We start from the raw sequence: 11,215 nt of genomic DNA, 5'->3' as shown, positions 1-11,215 counted from the left end.
AGTAAAGAAAGACAGAAAGACAATGAATCATCACCTGGTAGTGGGGATGAAGAGTGAAGACCCCCAAGGAAGTAATGGAAGAAGAATAGATCCAATAACACTTACCATCAAACTACAACCTTCAGTTGTACAGAGACTAAACAAAAAGAGAACAGTCACATTTATCACAATATCCTAAAACAGGACTTGATGCTAAGTTATTTATACAACAAGAATTCCAAAATTCCAGTTTTGTCTTCAGACACTAAGTTTACAATCCTTAGAAATCAGTGACAACCAGTCTTTTAATCAGCTTCACTTAAGAGATGGTGACATATTAACAGTCAATTTTACTACCCAAGGAAACTTACATAAATACAAGCCATCTTAGATTCAATGGAAGCTATGATCAAAGTGTTAGAACATCTTCAGAGAGATTAAAGACACACTTACTCCCTCAAACTGAAAACCAGCTTATAAGTTGCTTAAAGCCTGCACTGATAAAGTTTAATAATGAAATATTTTACTCCAGTAGGTCTCAGGTTGCGAAAGTGAAATTGGCTTTTACTTTGTACACAACAAAGGCATAGATATAACATTACACCTTCATCAAACTTCTAACAGAATCCCCTGGGAAAAACACATCATTCGAAATGCCATTTAGGAATGAAAGTTATTAAAAACACTCTGTTATCTCTCTGCAAAATGGCATGTCAGGCTCTTATTCCAACATCCACAATCTTAAAACAACTGAGCAAGTCCATACTTCGAAGACCTATATTACCATATAAGAAATTGAACTCTGCCTAATCAACGTGCAGCAAGTCATGCCAATCAAGATAACTCAAAATGTCATACTAGGGGCAACTATGTTAAAGGGATGGGCAATAATATTAAAGTAAAAATGAAAGAAAAAATAATTAATATAATAATATAAAATCATTCCAAGATAATTTTAATAGTATGTTGTAACAATAAGGAACGATATTATCACTAAGTTTAAAGATATGAGAGTTAAGTTGACAGAACTATTATGGCTGGAACTGATCAAGTGTTTTCTAAATTACAAAACTCGGATTGCTTTATCAGTCATGTCTATTCCAAATCTATAGCAGTTTATAATTTTTATGTTACTATGTGTATCAGTGGTTATTTACTTTATACTAGTTGTAATTTCATGTCATTTTGTTGCTCTCAAAGGTCACATGCAACAAACATATGTGTAATTATGTATAACATGAGGACAAAAAACACCATCTTAGGATTACTTAACATGTTAATGTGTGCCATGTGGAAAAGCAGTATTTAGTTATTTAATATTTAAAGATTTTCTATACATTCTCTCTCCCTTCTAGTTTAGCTGAATTAAGTGAACATCAGTAGAAATAGTCAATACTCCATACAATAATTGAACAAATGGTGTCAGCCATGTTGTGTCCAACTTTCAACATTATGGTGTTCAAATTATTATTGGTACATTCCTCGCTTTGAGCTATTCATGTGACACTCACATACAGCTAACCAGACCCCCAATCATTCATGGATTTTTAGCAGCATGTAAGAACTTTTTACAAGATTGTAATATACAAATATGGGAAAAAGAATTTAAATTAAGTTAATTGTTCACTCAAGTTATGATATAGTATTTACTTTAATGATTACTTAACAATACCCCTTCTGTTTATTAGGCATTTCACAACACTTTTCTTTGCTTTGGTAATACAAGTTCTTTGAATTGTATAACAAATGAAGAATGTCAACAATTTCTACCTGACATTGTTTTCATCATGCAAAACATTTCTATGTAGTACAAATTATAATGAAGTACATAGTGCAGAAGAAGAAGCAACTTATTTTGGTCTACAATGAAACCATTTGTTAATCTAGTTTACTTTCATTACAACAAGCACATCAACAGTTTAGCAGTTCAACAAAACCAAGTGTTAAAAGATTTATATCAACGTAGCGTACAAGCAGGAATAGTTTAGTCTTCAAGTATGTGTTTATCAGATGACTTTAAGAGATATAATTATGAGAAAGAAGAGCTAACAGATTACCTCACCTGTCTTCCATGGTATGTTACCAGAAGTGTTAGAGAAGATGGCAAGAGTTATTCGTACAGTTAGTTAATATGATGAAATCAAACTTCAACCACCTAAACTAGTAAATATTGTTAAGGGATCTAGCTAGTTATTGCTTTACACTTGAAGAGGTTAGGTCACCCATTGTTTACTGATCATTATATCAACGTTTTTGTCACATGAGATATATCATTTTTTAAAACTATGTATTAAATATTTTTAACCCTTGTTATTCTAGTACAGATTAAAAAATTAATAATTATAACACCTCGTGGGCGTGGTCACAATTGCCATGTCAGTATAAGGGGAAACAAGCAACTTGGTAAAGATAATGACAACCATGAAAAAGAAGACAGTAGTCCAATTAAAGAAAGATGATGTTTGTAAGTAAGAAAGAACCGACAGAAGAAAATGAATCACCATTGAGAGTGAGGAGAGAAAGAGTGAAGAACAAGGAAGCAATGGAAGAAGAGACAGATCCAATTAACACCTTACCATCAAACTTACAACCTTCAGTTGTTACAGAGACTAAACCAAAAGAGAAGACAGTCACATTATCACAATATCCTAAAACAGGACTTAGATGTAAGTTATTTATCAAAACGAATTCCAAATTCCAGTTTGTCTTCAGAAAACTAAGTTACCAATCCTTAGAAATCAGTGACAAACAGTCTTTTAACAGCTTCACTTAAGAGATGGTGACATATTAACAGTCAATTTTACTACCCAAGGAAACTTACACTGAAATACAAGCCATCTTAGATTCAAATGAAGGCTATGATCAAAGTACTTAGAAAACATCTTCTGAGGAGATTAAAGACACACTCCCTCCCTCAACTGAAAAACCAGCTTATAAGTTGCCCTAAATCCTGCACTAATAGAAAGTTTAATAGTGAAATTTTTACTCCAGTACATCTCAGGTTGCGAAAGTGAATCGGCTTTTACTTGTACATAACAAAGGCATAGATATAACATTACACCTTCAATCAACTTTTAACGGAAACTCCCCGGGAAAAACACATCATTGAAATGCAATTATTAGAGCATTCTGTATTAAGAGTGATATGGGATCTCTCTTCAACTATCGGCATTCGTTGCCCTCTTATTCCGATATTCTATGCTCATAAAACAACTGAGCAAGTCCTTACTTCGAGCATCCGCTTTTCCATACATGAAAATACAAGCTCCCAACCAATCAACGTGTAGCAAATCATGTTACTACTGAGAATCAAAATCTCATACTTGGTGAAACTATGTTTAAAGGAATGGTGTAATAAACAAAGTAAGAGATATGACTTTATTTATGGGTTTTACTTTACTTTTAACTTATATATCACTCTGTTTCCATAGCCTAGCTGAGTTAAGTGAATGTAGACTAGAAATTGTCAATACTCAATGATAATTGATCAAATGACATCAGCCATGTTGTCTCCGTCATATTCAGTATTCTGTGCTCAAATTGTTTAATCTCTACCTTTCTCTGCTTGAGCTATTCACCTATACTCATTGCAGTTAACCAGGCCTCCTATTGTTCATGGAATATTAGCTGCATGTAAGAAATTTTCACAAGAATATATGCCCTCTTTAAGTAGGCAGAGAGTACAAGCAATAGACATAACCATTTTAAAGTAGTAATATTATAATGTACCAGCTGCTATACTCTTGTGTATAACTTTCATAGACAATTTATATTTCTTTACTAGGTATTTCACTACACTTTTTCTTTGCTCTGGTAAGTACTGGCTCTTCAAATTGTGTTTCAAAGGAAGAATTTCAACAAATTTATACCTGATATTGTCTCATTCATGCACAGATTTCTTTGTAACACAACATACGAGCAGTACACGAGGCAGAGGAAAAGGCCACGTATTTTTTGGTCAACTATCAAACCATTGTCCATCTGGTTTTTTTTGTTATGAGAAGCATAGCAGCAGTTTATTAGCCAATCACAAAAACAATTGTTAAAAAGATTTGTATCTAACTAGTGTACGAGGCTGGAATATTTAGTCTTCAAAAACATGTCTTTATCAGAGATTACAAAGACATAATAGAGAAGAAGAGCTAACAGATTACCTCACCTGTCTTCCATGGTATGTACCAGAAGTGTTAAGAGAAGATGCAGAGTTATTAGTACAGTTAGTTAATATGAAAATCAAACCTCAACCACCTCGACTAGTAATATTGTTAAGGGATATCTAGCTAGTTATTATTTTAACACTTGAAGAGGTTATGTCACCATGGTTTATTGATACATTAATCAACGCTTGTCTCATTAGCTTTTATAGGAACTAAATAATATTATATTCTTTTTAAATTTGTGCTTAAAATCAATTGGTATGTTATTTTGGTATAATATTAGCTTATTATGACAGTAATGTTGCTTTTGAAAACATATTATCACTCTAAATACACGTGACTATGATTACCAATTGTAGCACTATTAACAATAGTATTTTTAATGTACTCGTAGATTAGTGGGCGTTGACTATGGTATATATATATATAATATATATCATATATATAATTATATATATATAACAATGTACATGTAACATGTATGACTCACTGATAGCTAATCCAAAGACGACAACTGATATCTCTGTGGTAAGTATAGTTCCTCTTAGATATAATGTGTAATCCTGTGAATAACGAATGAATTACTTTTTACTCTGACAAAGCACATGACATATTGTTGTATACCTTAGCAGAAAGATGTTGATGTCCTAGAGCCATTGCAAATATTCCTCGAATACAACAGACAACAGTATAAGACAATCGAAATATAATATAATAATATATATAATATATAATTATAATATATATATTATATATATATATATACTATATTATATATATAAGTATATTATATAATATAATATATTTATATATAGTATATATAATATAATAATCTGAATAGAGATATATAATAAACACACTATTATAAATGAATATCGTGGAAAAACTGAAATTGGCTCCTTTAAACTCATTTTTAATGTTATTGTAATAGTTAACAAAATTCCCATAAATAGTCTGTTAACACAAAGAATCAGAAATCATAGAATATATGATCTAATAGTTATTGGTCAAAACTGTTTATACAAACTCTCTTGTAACAACCACTTACTCTTATGTACTACTGACACATGTAATAGAGTATACTTGTGATACTATATGAGTGTATTATATCACAGTATAGACTATATATATATAGGGAATCAAAGGATTCAAGGTAAGGTAGTTTTTCTTAAAAAAAACAGCTTTTGATTATTCTGAAAAGGTACCTTGTAATACATGTTATGTTAAATCAACAATGTCTTCTTTATGAAGGGAATATTTGGCCAAATGGAGATGACAACTTAATAAGTTAATCGACATATATATAAATAATAGGTACTATTCTTAATGATTCTTTAACTCACCAAACAATAAAGAATGATAAATAAAGGCCAACTCAACCTAAGTTTTTTCCAAGGTAGGCCCACTACTTTCATCAGCAGGACAAGAGGAATAGGAACTTGGAAGAAACAATAATTAGGTCATAGACTCGTACACTATAGGAGAAAATGTAATATAGTATTATTAAATTGATATACTTACTTTGATGACTTAATAGTATATGTCTGAATTAGTACACAGAATATTTTGCCTGTATAGCAGGACAGATCAGTACACCATGTCATAGTTTTTGTTATGGTGATCAGCAAGTTCTCTAAGTCCATCCTGGTTTAGTGAATCAATAGGCAGCTGCATAGAGGAACGCAGGAAATGTCCTGGATCTAGCACAGCAAGTTCATATATAAAAAACTGAGTTTTTGAACTTGAAGAAGTTCCAAGACAGCTTACAAAAGAGTGTAAAATATTCAAACACTTATTGCAACACCAGCAAGCTTGTAGATTAACCCCGCATTACAAAATATGTACTAATCACGTGCTATTAGGTCGGGAAAGTCGCGGGAAAGGAAAGCACACCCTGAAAGTGTTAAACAATGGCAGTAAGAAACTTTAATTTATGGCTATATTTTTATTATCCTTTATAATAGGATGCACTCTTGCAGACAATGAGGGACCCCTCTCCAGTAGCTTTGGAGAACCTAGTAGTCCTCCTCGTAGTCCCAAATTCAAAGAGCAGGTGTTCTATGTAACCTGTTACACAACTTGCTTTTATATCTTGTCCTTTGACTAGATCCGACGATGTGGACATATATTAAGTCCTTATCAAGATGAAAAGATATTCTTTTGGAATGAAGTACCAGAAGAAGAAATTGAAGGAGAAGAACTAATTGTTTGGAGACAACTTAGAACAAGTGAGTTAGCGTTGCAATACAGTGACATTTTTAGGGGGACTTAAACATATTAATCATAGTAAAATTACATTATATACACCCATGATTATCGACCGATTGCCTCATCTTGATGTTATGATGAAAATGTTGTCGACAATGACGAGTAACAATGTTATAATCTGATGATGCTCGAGCAGCTGCTGAAAGAGAAATGCGCAAGAAAGATATAGCATGAGGCATTGACACAAGGCAGAATGAGACCAGGTTTACTATATGGTAAGTTGGTAACATTGATTTCTAGCTAAATGACGTTTATTAGCATTGCATACTAGATTGTGAAGACTTGTCCTCCTCCCCCTTCTTCTTTCTGCCTTCCTGATCCTATACCCCTTTCTCTCTTCGAGTGTCAGATCGCCCGTACCTTAGACCTTCTTCTTTCACTCGACAAGAACGGAGCTTTACGGGAAAGCATAACTGCAGATGATACCCCAATTGAAGAGGTTTGAAAAACAAGTACAAGATAGTTTTTTGTTTGTTTATAGGGTCTGAGCGTGATTGAAAATTTAGATGATTTAAGGGGTCAACTCAGTTCGAGAGGGGTAAGTATGGCCGCTCCAAGAGCAGAGATCCAAAGCTCGTTTCAAGAGGTGCTTGGCTCCTTATGTCAAGTGAAATGGTGCCAATGTTTACGTGAGAAACTCAAACACAGTTTGTGTGAAGGTATGTTACCTTGGCAACATACGTAATGTGTGTTGTCATGTTACATAGCTAACAAGGAAAGTCTTATTGTGACTACAATGCATTGGCTAATGATGAACAGGGTGGGTAGCCTTTTTCTTCCTGAAGCACCTATAGAAATGCTGCAGATATGGGTGGGGAGGTAAGTTTATTTAAGAATCTGTTCATCTATTTCATGTACATCTTAATGCATTGTAGGCTGCTAAGGAGGTAGTGTTGTCCATGTTTTACAATTTATGATCGTATTGTGACGATATATTCCCCCGTCAGAAATTGCTGAGTTGCCACTTATGGAAGAGTTATAATCCACTCAGGGTTAAATCATATTTTAATTAAACTTTTAAAGTATTTTACAAATTTTTGTAGGCAGCTGCATCTAAACAGCTGATCCGTACTATGGGTGTGGTCACTAGTAGTACAGGCATTCTGTCCACAAGTAAAGATGATTAAATATGACTGTCAAAAAGTGTGGAATTCATACTGGGGCCCTTTTATCAAAACAAGATCAAGAAGTAAACCAGGTACATGTCCCGAAGTGTCATCCAGTGGCCCCTTAGATGAACCATGGAACAAGATTTATAACTATTGTTGTAATAGTTATGAAGTAGCTAGTAACAAACTTTGTCATTTCATAGACACTTTATCAAAATTATCAAAAATTACTATTCAAGAGAGTCCAGGTAAAGTGGCAGCTGGTCGTCGTCTCCCTCGTTCCAAGGATGACCATACTTTTAGCTGATTTAGTAGATTGTTGGTAAGCCAGGAGATGAAATTGTAAGATTTTTATTATCTTGTTGATTTTCCCATCTATCACTTTCATTTTCTTATAGGAAACTAACTGGCCATTTTTATACCAATAATTATGACGGCTCTCATAAATACAGCAGTAATGGTTTCCCAGTCTTGCCACTATTATTCAGCTAAAACCATGTTCTCAAAAAAGATGAACAAAATGGCTGTAGCTAGCCTCACCGATGAGGACATTAAAATGATTCAAACTCTAGCTCGAGATGAGAAATAAGGTGAAAGAGTAAGCCCCTGTAATATCTACCAATCTATACTATATTCTTAGGTCTTTGCCAGTATAGCTCCATCATAAATATATGGTCATGAGATGTTAAAAGAGCTATTGCTCTAAAGTCTCTTTGGAGGGGAAGCAAAAGATCCAGGTTGGTGATGAATGAAATAGATTGAGGGTAGGAACATGATTGTTTTTATCATATAGGAGGCAAAACAAAGTAAGAGGAGATATTAATGTTCTTTTGTGTGGAGATCCAGGAACAGCCAAATCCCAGTTCTTAAATATGTTGAGAAGATAGCTCCAGACCTGTCTTTACAACAGGTCAAGGTGCAATCTGCTGTTGGTCTTACTGCATATGTCCAACGAAAGTCCTTTGACCCGAGAGTGGGACATTAGAAGCTGGTGCATTATTACTGGCTGATAAAGGGGTGTGCCTTATTGATGAGTTTGATAAGTGAGTTTATGCAAGGGCTTCATTGTTACAATAATGACATGTATCTTGTTGTTTATCAGATGAAGATCAAGATCGAACTAGTATCCATGAAGCTATGGAACAACAGAGTATTTCTATCTCTAAAGCAGGCATTGGTCACATCCTTACAAGTAAGTGAAATGATCATTTACTATTCAAAACGTGCGGTATAGTTTTTGTAGTCTCTGCAAGTCAAAACTGGTCTCTTTGTCTAGGCTCGGTGCTCTATTTTAGCAGCTGCTAATCCCATAGGCGGCGGTATGATCCCTCTTTGATTTTGCTGAAAACGTAAGCCAGTTATTACATGTACAATTAATTGAATGGGTGTGTCTTTCCATGTAATTATTTAATGGTTGATCTGACAGAACCTATCTTGTCACGTTTTGATGTCCTCTGTGTCGTAAGAGATATTGTTGATCCGTTGAGGTAAGGACACTAATTATAATTTTTTATATAGTGGGAGACAACATTTGTAATATGCGTTCTATATTGTTAGGATGAGTTGTTAGCACAGTTTGTTGTTAACAGTCACATCCATCTCATCCTTTCTAATACTAATACTGCCAAGAGGAAGCATTCTCCATAAAACTACCGAAATAAAATCTAATGTTTGAACCTTTATCACAGGTATATATAATTCTAGTTTGTTGTGAGATACTTGTGTATCGTGTAGGAAGTATTGAGGAAGTATATAATATATGCTAAAGAGAGAGTTCATCCTAACCCGTTACACAATATGGATCAAGATAAAGTGTCTAAACATATATGCTGAACTTGCGTAAAGAATATCTATGGTCCGTTTTGTCACTATTGTTTCTATTATAGTGTACTGCTCTCTCTCTCTCTCACACACACACACACACATACACACTCAGAGAACTGGTAGTATTTCCTATAACTGTTCGTCACATTGACATCTCTTATTCGAATTGCTGAAGCACATGCTAAAATCATCTCAGAGACTATGTTGTGGATGAAGATTCAACATGGCTATCAGAGTGATGTTAGAAGCTTTATTGATACTCAGAAAATATGCAGTAATGAAAACAATAGAGAAGGTATTTGCACCAAATACCCCCCTATATACAAATACATGTAAAGAACTGTACAACATGTGTAATATACATGTACTGAGTTACTGTGATGCTATTTTTATTATTTGGTAGGCATTTGCCCGGTACTTAGCCTATAAACGAGACAACAATGAATTATTGTTATTTATTCTAAGCAATTGGCTAATGACCAAATGACATTTAAAATCGTAAATCGTATATGGCGCTGAAGATCGAGGACATTATTGGAAGTGGCTGAAGAAGATTTTTGCGATAAGGTATTATTAAATGTCTTATCACTTGTGTATACTAATCTTATTAGCCCCGTCAATTAACATCCATACATTACATCATTTTATGAGAGCGATCTCGTTCAAGAGCAATAAATTCCGATATGACAAGAAACGAAAAGTCATTGTACAAGTCATATAAAGGTTGTACTCATATTGACCACACCCCATGGTTTACTCTTACTTACTGTACTTCACACACATATAAACATAATGTACATATTCTTCCCAATAAACAGATGACAAAAATATTTGAAACAATATATTGTAGATACCTTTATAAAAATTACAACTAAACTAAAAAAATTTAAACATCACACAACTATTGTCATAGTACCATCACACGACTATTGTCCATAGTACCATTACACAACTATTGTCCCATAGTACCATGACACAACTATTGTCCATAGTACCAATCTTAGCTAGTGTTTAGGATGAATACCACATTTGTATGCTGTAATAATAAAAGTATTTATACCCTGATCTAAAGAGAGAGAGAGAAATGGTATTTACTACTTGTTGTGTTTTTCATTTACTTACTTTCATGTAGCCATGTTTTTGCCAACGTCTAGCTGAAGTAAAGAAGTGGTGGTCCAGTGACATGACCTATACGGCCTTCTTTTTTGAGTTTGGTTTAGCTAGCAAAATTTTGTAAATAGCAATAGCTTGAGTTGCACAAATAAACCTAACCATTTCATAATCTATCCATTAATCTATAAGGAGGAGAACCTCCAACCTTATCAATGTAAGTTCTCCATAAAAACAATCCTGATCACCATAGGGTAATTCTAGAGAAATTATAAATTGCTAGCTACGTTGTTGAAATACTAACCCTTTTTAATGAGAGTTTACGAGTACCCACTCCAATAGTCTCATCATTTGTTGCAGACAAGAAACCACCATGATTTTTGTTTCCTGTTAAGAGAGAGATCTATTCAGTGGATCTAATGTTGTATTCAACCTTTTCTCTTCCACGTGTACAAACATCCAAACCAATCTGGAAAGCACCAACAGCTGCTATACCTGGTTTTACAAGATTATGCCATGCCATTGTGTCATAATGAGATGGCAGTTGACTATCAGCGTGAAGAAACATCATCAATTGTGTCTACTAACTGCAGCTCCTTCATTGAGTTGATCTCCTCTTCCTAGGGCAACCAGTATGACCCAACTATGTAATATAGAAATTAATTTACCTCTTTTAGTACATGAAATTATATTTATATCAATCCTTTTGATTTGAACTCTTTCTGCAAACTTTTGTATTACCTCTTCAGGTTTTTGTCCTCAGATTGA

General features: G+C 33.9%; 1 pseudogene; it reads left to right on the top strand.

Annotated features, from left to right (window-relative positions):
• Positions 1-7,155: 7,155 nt before the first annotated feature.
• Positions 7,156-11,215, top strand: LOC121392561 (annotated as a pseudogene).

This window comes from Gigantopelta aegis, unplaced genomic scaffold, assembly GCF_016097555.1.
Source record: "Gigantopelta aegis isolate Gae_Host unplaced genomic scaffold, Gae_host_genome ctg4078_pilon_pilon, whole genome shotgun sequence".
In the NCBI taxonomy this organism is placed as follows: domain Eukaryota; kingdom Metazoa; phylum Mollusca; class Gastropoda; order Neomphalida; family Peltospiridae; genus Gigantopelta; species Gigantopelta aegis.
This window is presented reverse-complemented; position numbering and strand designations above follow the sequence as displayed.